The sequence below is a fragment of the Arachis stenosperma genome, chromosome 5 (genome assembly GCF_014773155.1).
Source record: "Arachis stenosperma cultivar V10309 chromosome 5, arast.V10309.gnm1.PFL2, whole genome shotgun sequence".
Taxonomy (NCBI): Eukaryota; Viridiplantae; Streptophyta; class Magnoliopsida; order Fabales; family Fabaceae; genus Arachis; species Arachis stenosperma.
Window position 1 is genome coordinate 105,020,106 of NC_080381.1, and position 16,886 is coordinate 105,036,991.

General features: G+C 39.9%; 2 non-coding genes across 2 annotated transcripts; one reads left to right on the forward strand and one right to left on the reverse strand.

Moving 5' to 3' along the window:
- Nucleotides 1-5,390: 5,390 nt before the first annotated feature.
- LOC130983314 (small nucleolar RNA R71) lies at nt 5,391-5,498 on the reverse strand. The gene has a single exon (XR_009087310.1). It is a non-coding gene; the product is annotated as a small nucleolar RNA R71 (small nucleolar RNA).
- Nucleotides 5,499-16,398: 10,900 nt separating this feature from the next.
- Nucleotides 16,399-16,506, forward strand: LOC130932223 (small nucleolar RNA R71). Its single transcript, XR_009067383.1, has one exon. It is a non-coding gene; the product is annotated as a small nucleolar RNA R71 (small nucleolar RNA).
- Nucleotides 16,507-16,886: the final 380 nt, after the last annotated feature.

Here is a 16,886-nt window from a genome sequence, read left to right on the forward strand (position 1 = left end):
ACCCCACAGGATCCCCACCAACCCCACCACCCTCTCTTCTTCTTCACCCATTCACCAATCACCTCAATACCTCTTCACCACTCACATCCATCTCCTCCATTTCTTCTTCTTCTACTCTCTTCTTTCTTCTTTTGCTCGAGGACGAGCAAACCTTTTAAGTTTGGTGTGGTAAAAGCATTGCTTTTTTGTTTTTCCATAACCATTTATGGCATCCAAAGCCGGTTCAACTGAGAAGGCATGACCTCAAGCCCATCACTAAGAAAGGATGGAGCAAACAAGAGATCCCTGAGATACTTCAAGGGATGCACTTTCCTCCACAAGACTATTGGGAGCAAATTAACACCTCCCTAGGAGAGTTGAGTTCCAACATGGGACAACTAAGGGTGGAGCACCAAGAACATGCCATCCTCCTCCATAAAATTGGAGAAGATCAAAGGATCATGAGAGAGGAGCAACAAAGACAAGGAAGAGACATTGAGGAGCTCAAGCACTCCATAGGATCTTCAAGAGAAAGAAAGAGCCGCCATCACTAAGGTGGACCCGTTCTTTAATCTCCTTGTTCTTTATTTTTCTGTTTTTCGAATTTTAGTGCTTTATGTTTATCCATGTTTGTGTCTTATGATCATTAGTGTCTTAGTGTCTATGCCTTAAAGCTATGAATATGAATCCATCACCTTTCTTAAATGAAAACTGTTTTTATCACAAAAGAACAAGAAGTACAGGATTTCAAATTCATCTTTAAAACTAGCTTAATTAGTTTGATGTGGTGACAATACTTGTTGTTTTCTGAATGTATGCTTAAACAGTGCATATGTCTTTTGAATTTGTGGTTCATGAATGTTAAAATTGTTGGCTCTTGAAAGAATGATGAAAAAGGAGACATGTTACTGAGGATCTAAAAAATCATAAAAATGATTCTTGAAGCAAGAAAAAGCAGTGAATACAAAAAAAAAAGAGAGAAAGAAAGAAGGAGAAAAACGAAAAAAAAGGGGGAGAAAGAAAAAGAAAAGAAAAAGAAAGAAATAAAGTTGTGATCCAAGGCAAAAAGAGTGTGCTTAAGAACCCTGGACACCTCTAATTGGGGACTCTAGCAAAGCTGAGTCACAATCTGAAAAGGTTCACCCAATTATGTCTGTGGCATGTATGTATCCGGTGGTAATACTGGAAGACAGAGTGCTTTGGGCCACGACCAAGACTCAATAAGTAGCTGTGTTCAAGAATCATCATACTTAACTAGGAGAATCAATAACACTATCTGGATTCTGAGTTCCTAAAGAAGCCAATCATTCTGAATTTCAAAGGATAAAGTGAGATGCCAAAACTGTTCGGAGGCAAAAAGCTACTAGTCCCGCTCATCTAATTTGGAGCTTAGTTTCATTGATAATTTGGAGTCTATAGTATATTCTCTTCTTTTTATCTTATTTGATTTTCAGTTGCTTGGGGACAAGCAACATTTAAGTTTGGTGTTGTGATGAGCGGATAATTTATACGCTTTTTGGCATTGTTTTTAGTATGTTTTAATAGTTTTAGTTGAGTTTTTATTATATTTTATTAGTTTTTAGTTAAAATTCACTTTTCTGGACTTTACTATGAGTTTGTGTGTTTTTCTGTGATTTCAGGTATTTTCTGGCTGAAATTGAGGGATCTGAGCAAAAATCTGATCCAGAGACTCAAAGGACTGCAGATGCTGTTGGATTCTGACCTCCCTGCACTCGAAGTGGATTTTCTGGAGCTACAGAAGCCCAATTGGCGCGCTCTCAACGGTGTTGGAAAGTAGACATCCTGGGCTTTCCAGCAATATATGATAGTCCATACTTTGCCCAAGATTTGATGGCCCAAACCGGCGTTCAAAGTCACCTCAAGAAATTCCAGCGTTAAACGCCGGAACTGGCACCTAATTGGGAGTTAAACGCCCAAACTGGCACTAAAGCTGGCGTTTAACTCCAAGAAGAGTCTCTACACGAAAATGCTTCATTGCTCAGCCCAAGCACACACCAAGTGGGCCCGGAAGTGGATTTTTATGTCATTTACTCATTTCTGTATACCTTAGGCTACTAGTTATCTATAAGTAGGACCTTTTACTATTGTATCTAGGAGACTTTTGGGGGGTAGCTATCTTCGTTTGATGCTATCTTAGACCATTGGGAGGCTGGCCATTCGGCCATGCCTAGACCTTGTTCTTATGTATTTTCAACGGTGGAGTTTCTACACACCATAGATTAAGGTGTGGAGCTCTGCTGTACCTCGAGTATTAATGCAATTACTATTGTTCTTCTATTCAATTCCGCTTGTTCTTTATCCAAGATATCACTTGTTCTTCAACATGATGAAGGTGATGATTGACGCCCATCACCATTCTCACTCATGAACAAGGTGACTGACAACCATTCTTGTTCTACAAGCATCTGAGGCTTAGTGAATATCTCTTGGATTCCTGATTGCACGATGCATGGTTGATCGCCTGACAACCGAGTGCTCGCCTGACAAACGAGCCAACCATTCCGTGAGATCAGAGTCTTCGTGGTATAGGCAAGAACTGATGGCGGCATTCAAGAGAATCCGGAAGGTCTAACCTTGTCTGTGGTATTCTGAGTAGGATTCAGTGACTGAATGACTGTGACGTGCTTCAAACTCTAACCTGCTGGGCGTTAGTGACAGACGCAAAAGAGGGATTCTATTCCAGCAGGGGCGGGAACCAAACCGGTGATTGGCCGTACTGTGACAGAGTGCGTGAGCATTAGCTTTCACTGCGAGGATGGGAGGTAGCTGCTGACAACAGTGAAACCCTACACGAGCTTGCCATGGAAAGGAGTAAGAAGGATTGGATGAAGGCAGTAGAAAAGCAGAGAGACGGAAGGGAAGGCATCTTCATACGCTTGTCTGAAGCTCTTACACCAATGATATACATAAGTATCACTATCCTTATCTTTTATGTTATTTTCGTTCATCACCATATCCATTTGAGTCTGCCTGACTAAGATTTGCAAGATGACCATAGCTTGCTTCATGCTAACAATCTCCGTGGGATCGACCCTTACTCACGTAAGGTATTACTTGGACGACCCAGTGCACTTGCTGGTTAGTTGTGCGAAGTTGTGTAATGCCATGGAATTGAACCACCAAGTTTTTGGAGTTCATGACCAGGGATTATGAGAGTTGTGAAAAGTATTGTTCACAATTTCGCGCACCAAGTTTTGGCGCCGTTGCCGGGGATTGTTCAAGTTTTGAGCAAGCTTTTGGTAACAATGCCTGGGATTGTTCTAGTTTGGACAACTGACGGTTCATCTTGTTGCTTAGATTAGGTATTTATTTTTTTCGAAATTCTTGAAGATGAATTTTAGAGTTTCATGATGATTTGTTGAAATCTGGCTGGCTGAGAAGCCATGTCTAATCTGATTGGACCGAGGTTTCAACTTATCACCACAAGAGCTTGTTGATTTTTATCAATTTTGCTTTTGGAGCAGTGATCTGCTAAGGCTTGGCTGACCTTGGTTATGTCTAGTGTTTTGGACCGAAGCTTTCTTTGAAAGCTTGGCTGGCTGTGAAGCCATGTCTAATTCCTGGACCGGAGTCTTAGACTAGCATTGCACTGATTCCTGGAATTCTCATTAAGAATTTTGATATCTTTTTCCACTTAATTTTCGAAAAATACAAAAAAAAAAAAATATTTCTTGTTTGAGTCTAGAGTCTCATCTTAAGTTTGGTGTCAAATGCATGTTTTTGTTATATTTTTCGAATCCATGCATGTATTTCTTTGTTTTGATCTTTGAATTCTTTTGGCTTGAGTGTTTCTGTGTCTCATATAGTGTCAGTAGTACACAAACTGCTAAGTTTGGTGTCTTGCATGCATTGTTATTTGATTCTTGTTGCATTTTGATTATTAAAAAATCCAAAAATATTTTTAATTTGTGTCTTTTCAAGTCAATGATACAAAGAATTGAAGATTCAGAACATGCTGCAGAGGAATTATACAGAAAAAGCTGAGCATTCAAAAATGCCTAGTGAAGAAGACAGACTGGCGTTTAAACGCCAGCCAGGGTACCTGGTTGGGCGTTTAACGCCCAAAGAGGTAGCATTTTGGGCGTTAAACGCCAGAATGTATACCATTCTGGGCGTTTAACGCCAGGATGGTGCTAGGGGAAGATTTTGTTTTCAAACCAATTTTTTTTTCAAGTTTTCAAAGTTTTTTCAAAACCAAATCTTTTTTAAATCATATCTTTTCAATCAAATGTTTTCAAAATCAATTTCTTTCCTTTTTCAAAGATACTTACTAACAATTAATGATTTGATTGAACATTTTTTGCCTTTTCTATTAAGAAAGGTTTTATGTTTGAATCATATCTTTTCTTGTTAGGCAAGTCATTGATTGTTTTTTTTAAAATCATATCTTTCAAATTGTTTTCAAATCATATCTTTTAAAATTGTTTTCAAATCATATCTTCTCAATCACATCTTTTTAAAACCATAACTTTTCAATCAAATCTTTTTTTTATCACATCTTTTTCAAAATAGTTTTCAATCAAATCTTTTTAAACTTCTAATTTCAAATCTTTTTCAAAATCACTTGATTTCTCTTCCACTTTCAATTTTCGAAAATTATCAATCAAATTTTCAAAATGTTTTCAAAATCTTTTAATTGAATTTTCGAAAATTCTCTTCCCTCCTTCCCACATCCTTCTATTTATGGAGTACCACTCCTTCTGAATGCACAATTCGAACCTTATCTAATTAAAGTTCGAATTCTTCTTCTCCTTCTTCTTTCTATTTCTCTTTTCCTCTGACACTTCAAGGAATCTCTATACTGTGACATAGAGGATTCCACATTTTCTTTTTCTCTTCTCTTTCATATGAGCAGGAGCAGAGACAAAGGCATTCTTGTTGAAGCTGACCCTGAACCTGAGAGAACCTTGAAGCGAAAACTAAGAGAAGCCAAGGCACAACTCTCTATTGAGGACCTGACCGAATTCTTCAAAGAAGAAGAACACATGGCAGCCGAAAACAATAACAATGCTAACAATGCAAGGAAGGTGCTGGGTGACTTCACTGAACCTACTCCTGATTTCTATGGGAGAAGCATCTCTATCCCTGCCATTGGAGCAAACAACTTTGAGCTTAAGCCTCAATTAGTTTCTCTAATGCAACAGAATTGCAAATTCCATGGACTTCCAATGGAAGATACTCATCAGTTTTTAGCTGAGTTCTTGCAAATCTGTGACACAGTCAAGACTAATGGGGTTGACCCTGAGGTCTACAGACTGATGCTATTCCCTTTTGCTGTAAGAGACAGAGCTAGAATATGGTTGGATTCACAACCTAAAGATAGCCTGGACTCTTGGGAAAAGCTAGTCAATGCCTTCTTGGCAAAGTTCTTTCCACCTCAAAAATGGAGTAAGCTTAGAGTGGAAGTCCAAACCTTCAAACAGAAGGATGGAGAATCCCTCTATGAAGCTTGGGAAAGATACAAACAATTAATCAGAAAATGTCCCTCAGACATGCTTTCTGAATGGAGCATCATAGGTATTTTCTATGATGGTCTCTCTGAACTATCCAAGATGTCTTTGGATAGCTCTGCTGGAGGGTCTCTTCATCTGAAGAAGACGCCTACAGAAGCTCAAGAGCTAATTGAAATGGTTGCAAATAACCAATTCATGTACACTTCTGAAAGGAATCCTGTGAACAATGGGACAAGTCAGAAGAAAGGAGTTCTTGAGATTGATGCTCTGAATGCCATACTGGCTCAGAACAAGATATTGACCCAACAAGTCAATTTGATTTCTCAAAGTCTGTCTGGAATGCAAAATGCACCTGGCAGTACTAAGGAAGCTTCATCTGAGGAAGAAGCTTATGATCCTGAGAATCCTTCAATGGAAGAGTGAATTACCTAGGAGAACCCTATAGAAACACCTATAATTCTTCATGGAGAAATCACCCAAATTTCTCATGGAAGAATCAAGAGACCCCAACAAGGTTTCAACAATAATAATGGTGGAAGAAACAGGTTTAGCAATGGCAAGCCTTTTCCATCATCTTCTCAGCAACAGACAGAGAGTTCTAAGCAGAATACTTCTGACTTAGCAACAATGGTCTCTGATCTAATAAAGACCACTCAAAGTTTCATGAATGAAACAAGGTCCTCCATCAGAAATTTGGAAGGACAAGTGGGTCAGCTGAGTAAGAAAATTACTGAACTCCCTCCTAGTACTCTCCCAAGTAATACAGAAGAAAATCCAAAGGAGAGTGCAAAGCCATAACCATGGCCGAATCTAGAGAGGGAAGAGGAAGTGAACGCCACTGAGGAAGGCCTCAATGGGCGTGCACTAGCCTCCAATGATTCCCCAATGAGGAACCATGGGAATCTGAGGCTCAAAATGAGACCATAGAGATTCCATTGGACTTACTTCTGCCTTTCATGAGCTCTGATGAGTATTCTTCCTCTGAAGAGGATGAGTATGTCACTGAAGAGCAAGCTGCTAATACCTTGGAACAATCATGAAGCTAAATGATAAGTTATTTGGAAATGAGACTTGGGAAGATGAACCTCCCTTGCTCACCAAAGAACTGGATGACTTATCTAGGCAGAAATTACCTCAAAGAGACAAGATCCTGGGAAGTTTTCAATACCTTGTACCATAGGCACCATGACCTTCAAGAAGGCTCTGTGTGACTTAGGGTCAAGTGTAAACCTCATGCCTCTCTCTGTAATGGAAGCTAGGGATCTTTGAGGTACAAGCTGCAAAAATCTCATTAGAGATGGCAGACAACTCAAGAAAACAAGCTTATGGACTTGTAGAGGATGTTCTGGTAAAAGTTGAAGACCATTATATCCCTACTGATTTCATAGTCCTAGAGACTGGGAAGTGCATGGATGAATCCATCATCCTTGGCAGACCCTTCCTAGCCACAGCAATGGCTGTGATTGATGTTGATAGAGGTGAACTAATCATTCAAGTGAATGAAGAATCCTTTGTGTTTAAGGCTCAAGGATATCCCTCTGTCACCATGGAGATGAAGCTTGAAGAGCTTCCCTCAAATCAGAGACAAACAGAGCCCCCACAGTCAAACTCTAAGTTTGGTGTTGGGAGGCCACAACCAAACTCTAAGTTTGGTGTTGAACCCCCACATTCAACTCTAAGTTTGGTGTTGGGAGGTTCCAACATTGCTCTGAGTATCTGTGAGGCTCCATGAGAGCCCTCTGTCAAGCTACTGACATTAAAGAAGCGCTTGTTGGGAGGCAACCCAATGTTTTATAATTAACTATTTCCTTTTGTTATTTTATCTTTTTTGTAGGTTGATGATCATAAGAAGTCACAAAATCAATTGAAAAAGCAAAACAGAATGAAAACAGGAAGAAAAACAGCACACCCTGGAGGAAGATGCTGCTGGCGTTCAAACGCCAGTAAGCCTAGCAGTTGGGCGTTTAACGCCCAGTCTGGCACCATTCTGGGCGTTTAACGCCAGAAAGGGGCACCAGACTGGCGTTAAACGCCAGGAAGGAGCAAGAACCTGGCGTTAAACGCCAGAAATGGGCACCAGCCCGGCGTTTAACGCCAGAAATGGCTCAAAACGTGATTTTGAATGCCATTTGGTGCAGGGATGACTTTTCCTTGACACCTAAGGATCTGTGGACCCCACAGGATCCCCACCAACCCACCACCCTCTCTTCTTCTTCACCCATTCACCAATCACCTCAATACCTCTTCACCACTCACATCCATCTCCTCCATTTCTTCTTCTTCTACTCTCTTCTTTCTTCTTTTGCTCGAGGACGAGCAAACCTTTTAAGTTTGATGTGGTAAAAGCATTGCTTTTTTGTTTTTCCATAACCATTTATGGCATCCAAAGCCGGTTCAACTGAGAAGGCATGACCTCAAGCCCATCACTAAGAAAAGGATGGAGCAAACAAGAGATCCCTGAGATACTTCAAGGGATGCACTTTCCTCCAAGACTATTGGGAGCAAATTAACACCTCCCTAGGAGAGTTGAGTTCCAACATGGGACACTAAGGGTGGAGCACCAAGAACATGCCATCCTCCTCCATAAAATTGGAGAAGATCAAAGGATCATGAGAGAGGAGCAACAAAGACAAGGAAGAGACATTGAGGAGCTCAAGCACTCCATAGGATCTTCAAGAGAAAGAAAGAGCCGCCATCACTAAGGTGGACCCGTTCTTTAATCTCCTTGTTCTTTATTTTTCTGTTTTTTCGAATTTTAGTGCTTTATGTTTATCCATGTTTGTGTCTTATGATCATTAGTGTCTTAGTGTCTATGCCTTAAAGCTATGAATATGAATCCATCACCTTTCTTAAATGAAAACTGTTTTTATCACAAAAGAACAAGAAGTACAGGATTTCAAATTCATCTTTAAACTAGCTTAATTAGTTTGATGTGGTGACAATACTTGTTGTTTTCTGAATGTATGCTTAAACAGTGCATATGTCTTTTGAATTTGTGGTTCATGAATGTTAAAATTGTTGGCTCTTGAAAGAATGATGAAAAGGAGACATGTTACTGAGGATCTGAAAAATCATAAAAATGATTCTTGAAGCAAGAAAAAGCAGTGAATACAAAAAAAAAAAAAAGAGAGAAAAAGAAGGAGAAAAACGAAAAAAAAGGGGGAGAAAGAAAAAGAAAAGAAAAAGAAAGAAATAAAGTTGTGATCCAAGGCAAAAAGAGTGTGCTTAAGAACCCTGGACACCTCTAATTGGGGACTCTAGCAAAGCTGAGTCACAATCTGAAAAGGTTCACCCAATTATGTGTCTGTGGCATGTATGTATCCGATGGTAATACTGGAAGACAGAGTGCTTTGGGCCACGGCCAAGACTCAATAAGTAGCTGTGTTCAAGAATCATCATACTTAACTAGGAGAATCAATAACACTATCTGGATTCTGAGTTCCTAAAGAAGCCAATCATTCTGAATTTCAAAGGATAAAGTGAGATGCCAAAACTGTTCGGAGGCAAAAAGCTACTAGTCCCGCTCATCTAATTTGGAGCTTAGTTTCATTGATAATTTGGAGTCTATAGTATATTCTCTTCTTTTTTATCTTATTTGATTTTCAGTTGCTTGGGGACAAGCAACAATTTAAGTTTGGTGTTGTGATGAGCGGATAATTTATACGCTTTTTGGCATTGTTTTTAGTATGTTTTTAATAGTTTTAGTTGAGTTTTTATTATATTTTTATTAGTTTTTAGTTAAAATTCACTTTTCTGGACTTTACTATGAGTTTGTGTGTTTTTCTGTGATTTCAGGTATTTTCTGGCTGAAATTGAGGGATCTGAGCAAAAATCTGATCCAGAGACTCAAAAGGACTGCAGATGCTGTTGGATTCTGACCTCCCTGCACTCGAAGTGGATTTTTATGTCATTTACTCATTTCTGTATACCTTAGGCTACTAGTTATCTATAAGTAGGACCTTTTACTATTGTATCTAGGAGACTTTTGGGGGGTAGCTATCTTCGTTTGATGCTATCTTAGACCATTGGGAGGCTGGCCATTCAGCCATGCCTAGACCTTGTTCTTATGTATTTTCAACGGTGGAGTTTCTACACACCATAGATTAAGGTGTGGAGCTCTGCTGTACCTCGAGTATTAATGCAATTACTATTGTTCTTCTATTCAATTCCGCTTGTTCTTTATCCAAGATATCACTTGTTCTTCAGCATGATGAAGGTGATGATTGACGCCCATCACCATTCTCACTCATGAACAATGTGACTGACAACCATTCTTGTTCTACAAGCATCTGAGGCTTAGTGAATATCTCTTGGATTCCTGATTGCACGATGCATGGTTGATCGCCTGACAACCGAGTGCTCGCCTGACAAACGAGCCAACCATTCCGTGAGATCAGAGTCTTCGTGGTATAGGCAAGAACTGATGGCGGCATTCAAGAGAATCCGGAAGGTCTAACCTTGTCTGTGGTATTCTGAGTAGGATTCAGTGACTGAATGACTGTGACGTGCTTCAAACTCTAACCTGCTGGGCGTTAGTGACAGACGCAAAAGAGGGATTCTATTCCAGCAGGGGCGGGAACCAAACCGGTGATTGGCCGTACTGTGATAGAGTGCGTGAGCATTAGCTTTCACTGCGAGGATGGGAGGTAGCTGCTGACAACAGTGAAACCCTACACGAGCTTGCCATGGAAAGGAGTAAGAAGGATTGGATGAAGGCAGTAGAAAAGCAGAGAGACGGAAGGGAAGGCATCTTCATACGCTTGTCTGAAGCTCTTACACCAATGATATACATAAGTATCACTATCCTTATCTTTTATGTTATTTTCGTTCATCACCATATCCATTTGAGTCTGCCTGACTAAGATTTGCAAGATGACCATAGCTTGCTTCAATGCTAACAATCTCCTTGGGATCGACCCTTACTCACGTAAGGTATTACTTGGACGACCCAGTGCACTTGCTGGTTAGTTGTGCGAAGTTGTGTAATGCCATGGAATTGAACCACCAAGTTTTTGGAGTTCATGACCAGGGATTATGAGAGTTGTGAAAAGTATTGTTCACAATTTCGCGCACCAGCTACCATCCGTCCTTTCAGTGAAAATAGTCCGGCTACGGGTTACGTATGGCTAATCATCTGTCAGTTCTCACTTGAGTTGGAATAAGATCCAAGGATCCTTTTGTGCACTGTCACTACGCCCAACAGTCATGAGTTTGAAGCTCGTCACAGTCATCCCATCCCAGATCCTACTCGGAATACCACAGTCAAGGTTTAGACTTTTCGGATCTCATGAATGCTGCCAATTAATTCTAGCTTATACCACGAAGACTCTGATTTCATGGAATTGAAAGGCTCTGTTGTTAGGAGAGGCAATCATGCATCGTGAACCAGGAACCCAAGAGATACATACTCAAGCTCTCGCAAATAGAACGGAAGTGGTTGTCAGGCACGTGTTCATAAGGGAGGATGATGATGAGTGTCACAGAGTATCACATCCATTAGGTTGAAGTACGATTGAATATCTTAGAATAAGAATAAGCGTGAATTGAATAGAAAAATAATAGTACTTTGCATTGATTCATGAGGAACAGCAGAGCTCCACACCTTAATCTATGAGGTGTAGAAACTCCACCGTTGAAAATACAAAAGTGATGAAGGTCCAGGCATGGCCGAATGGCCAGCCCCCAAAACGTGATCAAGAGATCAAAAGTGATCCGAAGATAGTCTCAAAAATGATCTAAAGATCCAAATACAATAGTAAAAAGTTCTATTTATTCTAAACTAGTTACTAGGGTTTACAGAAATAAGTAGATAGTGCAGAAATCAATTTCTGGGGCCCACCTGGTGTGTGCTTGGGCTGAGCATTGAAGCTTTCACGTGCATAGGCTTTCCTACTCCATCTTTGGTGATAGTTCGTGCGTTTTACGCCAGAAAAGGGTCTCTAACCGGCGTTTAGAAGCTAGTTTGGGCCATCAAATTGTAGGCAAAGTACGAACTATTATATATTGCTGGAAAGCCCAAGATGTCTACTTTCCAACGCAATTAAAAGCGCGCTGATTGGGCTTCTGTAACTCCAAAAAATCCATTTCGTGTACAGGAGGTTCAGAATCCAACAGCATCTGCAGTCCTTTTTCAGCTTCTGAATAAGATTTTTGCTTAGATCCCTCAAATTCAGCCAGAAAATACCTGAAATCATAGAAAAACACACAAACTCATAGTAAAGTCCAGAAATGTGAATTTTGCATAAAAACTAACAAAAATATAATAAAAACTAACTAAAACATACTGAAAACTATGTAAAAACAATGTCAAAAGCGTATAAATTATCCGCTCATCACAACACCAAATTTAAATTGTTGCTTGTCCCCAAGCAACTAAAAATAAAATAAGATAAAAGTAAGAGAATATACTATAAATTCCAAAATATGAATGAAGCTTAGTTCCAATTAGATGAACGGGGCTAGTAGCTTTTTTGCTTCTGAATAGTTTCGGCATCTCACTTTATCCTGTGAAGTTCAGAATGATTGGCATCTATAGGAACTCAGAATTAAGATAGTATTATTGAATCTCTTAGTTTAGTATGTTGGTTCTTGAACACAGCTACTTTATGAGTCTTGGCTGTGGCCCTAAGCACTTTGTTTTCCAGTATTACCACCGGATACATAAATGCCATAGACACATAACTGGGTGAACCTTTTCAGATTGTAACTCAGCTTTGCTAAAGTCCCCAGTTAGAGGTGTCCAGAGTTCTTTAGCACACTCTTTTTGCTTTGGATCACGACTTTAACTACTCAGTCTCAAGCTTTTCACTTGGACCTTCATGCCAAAAGCACATGGTTAGGGACAGCTTGATTTAGCCGCTTAGGTCAGGATTTTGTTCCTTTGGGCCCTCCTATCCATTAATGCTCAAAGCCTTGGATCCTTTTTACCCTTACCTTTTGGTTTTAAGGGTTATTGGCTTTTTCTGCTTGCTTTTTTTTTTTAATTTTTGCCACTTTTTTTTGCAAGCTTTGTTATTCACTGCTTTTTCTTGCTTCAAGAATCAATTTTATTATTTTTCAGATCATCAATAACATTTCTCTTTTTTCATTATTCTTTCAGGAGCCAACAAATTTAACATTCATAAACTTCACTATAAAAAATATGCACTGTTCAAGCATTCATTCAGAAAATAAAAAGCATTGCCACCACATCAAAATAATTAAACTAATTTCAAGATAAAATTTGAAATTCATGTACTTCTTGTTCTTTTGTAATTAGGAACATTTTTCATTTAAGAAAGGTGAAGGCTTCATGGAATTATTCATAGCTTTAAGACATAGACACTAGACACTAATGATCATGTAATGAAGCTAAACCATAGTCAAATATAAAGCATAAAAATCAAAAAACAGAAAAATAAGAACAAGGAAATTAAAGAACAGGTCCACCTTAGTGATGGCGGCTAGTTCTTCCTCTTGAAGATCTTATGGAGTGCTTGAGCTCCTCAATGTCTCTTCCTTGCCTTTGTTGCTCATCCCTCATGGCTCTTTGGTCCTCTCTAATTTCATGGAGGATAATGGAATGCTCTTGGTGCTCCATCCTTAGTTGCTCCATGTTGGAACTCAAATCTCCTAAGGAGGTGTTGAGTTACTCCCAATAGTTGTGTAGAGGAAAATGCTTCCCTTGAGGTATCTCAGGGATTTCTTGATGAGGAACTTCCTCATGCGCTTGTTGAGGTCTATGAGTGGGCTCTCTTGTTTGGTCCATCCTCTTTTTGGTGCTGGGCTTGTCCTCTTCAATGAGGGTGCCTTCCTCTATGACAATTCCAGCTAAATTGCATAGGTGACAGATGAGATGAGGGAAGGCTAACCTTGCTAAAGTGGAAGGTTTGTTCATAACCTTGTATAGTTCTAAAGGTATGATCTCATGAACTTCTACTTCCTCTCCAATCATGATACTATGGATCATGATAGCCCGATCCACAGTTACTTCGGACCAGTTGCTAGTAGGAATAATAGAGCATTGGATGAACTCTAACCATCCTCTAGCCATGGGTTTGAGGTAAAGTCTTCTTAGTTGAACCGACTTGCCTTTGGAGTCTCTCTTCCATTGGGCTCCTTCCACACAGATATCCATGAGGACTTGGTCCAACCTTTGATCAAAGTTGACCCTTCTTGTGAAAGGATGAAGATCTCCTTACATAATTGGCACGTTGAACGCCAATCTCACATTTTTCGGACTGAAATCTAAGTATTTCTCCCGAACCATTGTGAGCCAATTCTTTGGGTTCGGGTTCATACTTTGATCATGGTTTCTAATGATCCATGCATTAGCATAGAACTCTTGAACCATTAAGATTCTGACTTGTTGAATGGGATTGGTGAGACCTTCCCTTACCTCTTTCTTGAGGTTTCTCCGGCCTTAAGTGCCATTAATGGTTATGGAAAAACAAAAAAGCAAGACTTTTTCCACAATAAACTTAAAAGGTTTGCTCGTCCTCGAGCAAAAGAAGAAAGAAAAGAGGAGAAGAAGAAGAAATAGAGGAGATAGAAGTGTGTGAAGGGTTCGGCCAAGGGGGGTTTAGTGGGTTAAGATGTGTGAAATTGAAGGTGGTAAGGAGGGGTGGGTGGGTTTGGGAGGGAAGTGTTTTAAATTTGAATGGTGAGGTAGGTGGGGTTTGATGGTGGGGTTTTTGGGGAAGAGTGGATGGATTTGATAGGTGAATAGTGGTTTGGGAAGAGTGTTATGGAAATATGTGAAGGGGAGAGAGAGTGAGTTGAGGTAGTGGGGATCCTGTGGGGTCCACAGATCTTGAGGTGTTAAGGATTTCGCATCCCTGCACCTTGCTGCTGTTAAACGCCCCCTCTGTGTGCCTTTTTGGCATTTAAATGCCAGGCTGTTGTCTTTTTCTGACGTTTAAACGCTAATCTACTGCCCTTTTCTGACGTTTAAATGCCCAGAAAGGTGCCAGACTGGGCGTTTAAACGCCCATTTTCATACCTTTACTGGCGTTTAAACGCCAGTTTGCCTGCCAGTTATGGCATTTAAATGCCAGACTACTGCCCATTTCTAGCGTTTAAACGCCCAGAATGGTGCCAGGATGGGCATTAAACGCCCATTTTGGTATCCTTACTGGCGTTTAAATGCCAGTAAGCTCGTCCTCCAGAGTGTGCCATTTTTGATGCTATCTTTTTATTTTCTTTAATTTTTGCAGTTGTTTTTGTGATTCCACATGATCATGATCCTAAAGAAAACATAAAATAACATAGATAAATAAAATAAAATTGGGTTGCCTCCCAATAAGTGCTTCTTTAATGTCAATAGTTTGACAGAGCTTCACAGATGCTCAGAGCATGATTGTGGCCTCCCAACACCAAACTTAGAGTTTGAGTGTGGAGGCTCTGTCTGACTCTGTATTGAGAGAAGCTTTTCATGCTTCTTCTCCATGTTTACAAAAGAAGATCCTTGATCCTTAAACATAAGGTATTCCTTATTCAATTGAAGGACTAACTCTCCTCTGTCCACATCAATCACAGCCCTTGCTGTGGCTAGGAAGGGTCTTCCAATGATGATGGATTCATCCTCATCCTTCCCAATGTCTAGGATTATGAAGTTAGCAGGAATGTAAAGGCCTTCAACCTTCACTAGGACATCCTCTACAAGTTCAAAAGCCTTTTTCATTGATTTGTCTGCCATCTATAGTGAGATTCTTGCAGCTTGTACCTCAAAGATACCTAGTTTCTCCATTACAGAGAGTGGCATGAGGTTGAAACCTGACCCCAGGTCACACAGAGCCTTTTCAAAGGTCATGGTGCCTATGATGCAAGGTATTAAGAACTTTCTGGGATCCAGTTTCTTTTGAGGCAATGTTTGCTGAATCCATATATTCAGTTCATTGATGAGCAATGGAGGTTCATTTTCCCAAGTCTCATTACCAAATAACTTGGCATTCAGCTTCATGATTTCTCCTAGATATTGAGCAATTTGCTCTTCAGTAGTAACTTCATCTTCTTCAGAAGAAGAATATTCTTCAGAGCTCATGAATGGTAATAAAAAGTTCAGTAGAATCTCTATAGTTTTTGTATGAGCCTCAGATTTCTTTGGGTCCCCATTAGGGAACTTCTTATTGATCAGTGGATGTCCATTGAGGTCTTCCTCAATGGAAATCATGCCATCCTCCTCCTCTATAGGTTTGGCCATTTTGGTCATATTAATGACCTTGCACTCTCTCTTTGGATTCTCTTCTGTATTGCTTGGAAGAGTACTAGGACGAGTTTCAATGACTCTTTTACTCAGCTGACTCACTTGTGCCTCCAAATTTCTGATGGAGGACCTTGTTTCAATCATGAATCTGAGAGTGGCGTTAGATAGATCAGAGACTATGTTTGCTAAGCCAGAGAGGCTCTGCTAAGAATTCTCTGTCTATTTCTAAGAAGATGATGGAAAAGGCTTGCTATTGCCAAACCTATTTCTCCCACCATTATTATTATTGAAACCTTATTGAGGCTTCTGTTGATCCTTCCATGAAAAATTTGGGTGATTTCTCCATGAAGGATTATAGGTGTTTCCATAGGCTTCTCCCATGTAATTCACCTCTTCCATTGCAGGATTCTCAGGGTCATAAGCTTCTCCTTCAGAGGAGGCTTCTTTAGTACTTCTGGATGCAGTCTGCAATCTAGTCAGATTCTGAGAAATCATATTGACTTGCTGAGTCAATATTTTATTTTGAGCCAATATGGCATTCAGAGTGTCAATATTAAGAACTCCTCTCTTCTGAGTCATCCCATTATTCACAAGATTCGTTTCAGAAGTGTACATGAATTAGTTATTTGCAACCATCTCAATGAGTTCCTGGGCTTCTGCAGGGGTTTTCAGATGAAGAGATCCACCAGCAGAATTGCCCAATGACATCTTTGACAACTCAGACAGACCATCATAGAATATACATATGATGCTCTATTTTGGAAGCATGTCAGAAGGACACCTTTTGGTTAATTTCTTGTATCTTTCCCAGGCTTCATAGAGGGATTCACTTTCCTTCTGTTTGAAGGTTTGGACTTCCACTCTAAGCTTGCTCATCCTTTGAGGTGGAAAGAATTTGGTCAAGAAAGCATTGACCAACTTGTCCCAAGAGTTTAGGCTTTCTCTAGGTTGTGAGTCCAACCATGTTCTAGCTCTGTCTCTTACAGCAAAGGGGAAAAGCATATGTCTGTAGACCTCGAGTTCAATCCCATTGGTCTTAACAGTATCACAAATTTGCAAGAATTTAGCCAAAAACTGATGAGGATCTTCCTATGGAAGTCCATGAAACTTGCAATTCTGCTGCATTAGAGAAACTAATTGAGGCTTAAGCTGAAAGTTGTTTGCTCCAATGGTAGGAATTGAGATGCTTCTTCCATAGAAGTTAGAAGTTGGTGTAGAATTGTCACCAAGCATCTTTCTTGCACCTCTGC